This window comes from Condylura cristata, unplaced genomic scaffold (genome assembly GCF_000260355.1).
Source record: "Condylura cristata isolate star-nosed mole 26May11 unplaced genomic scaffold, ConCri1.0 scaffold00026, whole genome shotgun sequence".
NCBI lineage: Eukaryota > Metazoa > Chordata > Mammalia > Eulipotyphla > Talpidae > Condylura > Condylura cristata.
Genome location: NW_004567127.1, coordinates 2,436,639 through 2,438,293, shown reverse-complemented (window position 1 = coordinate 2,438,293; position 1,655 = coordinate 2,436,639). Strand labels below are relative to the sequence as shown.

At 62.5% G+C, this 1,655-nt stretch overlaps 1 protein-coding gene across 1 annotated transcript in view; it reads right to left on the bottom strand.

Moving 5' to 3' along the window:
- The window catches only part of NOTCH2 (notch 2), a 92,487-nt gene that overhangs the window by 17,440 nt on the left and 73,392 nt on the right, over positions 1-1,655 (bottom strand). The window lies entirely within an intron of this gene.

Genomic DNA, 1,655 nt, shown 5'->3' with positions numbered 1-1,655 from the left:
CCTGGGAAGCTGCAGGGAGGCAGCAGGGGGCTTACGGGGGCGCGGCGCCCCAGAGCCCGCCTTTGGGGGCAGGAGGTGGCACCCCAGGCGCAGCCCCTTTGGGCTGTCACTGTGGGGCCGGTGGATTGCCGCCCCCTCACTCCTTGGCCTTCCGAGTTCCATGCCCAGGGCCTCTCCCACATGTGCGAGCTGGGGCCACCACTGTGCAAACCGCAGCTCGCGCTGGCCGGAGGGTGACCAGAGGCAGCCCCGAGACGCCCGCGGCCGGCCGCGGCCCGGCGAGCGGCCTGAGCTGAGCGACGCTGACTTCTCTGCTCTGGTCTTTTCTTCCTTTTCAAGATTTACTTATTTATGCAAGAAGCACTGGGGCATGGGGGGCAGAGGACTCCCCAGAGTGAGGCGCAGAACAGGCAGATGCTAAACGCACCGCTGAGGGGGCAGCGGGCGGGCCAGGGGAGGGCTGCCGCGCCCGGCGGTCACTCCCTGGCGGGAGATGGACGCGGGCTGCCGCGGCTGCGCACAGCCTCACAGTGCTGCGCTTGGACCCCGCGCCGCCACGGAGGGCCTCTGCGCTGGGCTTCTCTGTCCGTCTGTCTTGCCCTGATTCTTTCTGGGGTGGAAATGACTGGAATAACAGCGAGTTCGTGGCTCGCCGAAGCCGACGGCGGGAATAAGCTCTGGGATGGCCGGAACAACTGCTACATTACTAACGATGCAAAAAAAGTCCTGAAACCTGCGTGGTCCCTCCGCGTGGCCTCAAACCCACATGTGGGCCCCGCAGGCAGGCTCCGGGCACGGGCCGAAGTCACTCCCGGTGTGACGGGCGGCTCGGGGCCGCCGGGACCGAGAGTGAGCCAGCACGTTCCCCGGGCGGATCAGCTTTTTTTCATCGCTGATGTTTTCCTTTCTTCTTTTTCTAAATGTAGCTAAAATTAGGAAATAATATTTCCCCCACAACTTTAAGTATTTTATAGCTTGGTCTCGGAACATGGGGGACTCCTGCCCTTAAGGATCTTCGCTGTGACTGCAAAGGCAGGAAAGCGGACGTGGGTCACACACGTGGCCTCACGCGTGTGAGCCCTGCGCCACGGAGGCTCGGCTGCCGTTACGGAGCAGCTGCCAGCGTCACGGGCCGCCCCGCCACGGCACTTTGGGAAAACGCCGCATTCGCGAGTTCCTTCCGGCTGACTGCAGCCCTCCCTGGTGGCGCAGCGGGGTAGGACGCAGCTGGCCGCAGCCACTTCGTGCGAGCTCGGTCCCCGCCCCCGAGGGGACCCCCAGGGCGCGGCAGGCCTCTCCTGTGTCCCCGCTGCTCCCCTTGGCAGTGTGCTTCGTCGACCTGCCTGTTCTGCTCCCCACTCTGTCTCTGGGGAACCCTGGTGTCACCCCTGCACCTCTGGCCTGTACCCCAAGCTCTGTATGCATCAATAAGTAGATCTTTAAAAAACACAACTGCAAATGTTGCTTGGCTGACTTCAAAGAGGAAGAAAATCCTAGAACCACTCGCGAATGCACTCAGCGCCGTGGGGGAGGCGCTCACTGCCTTACCCTTCTCCAGCCACTGCTGCTGGACTTTTCTTTGCCCGTGTGTCATCCGGGGACACTGGCACGAAATTCTTGACATAAATTTGGGAAATCAACTCTAGCAGCGCAGA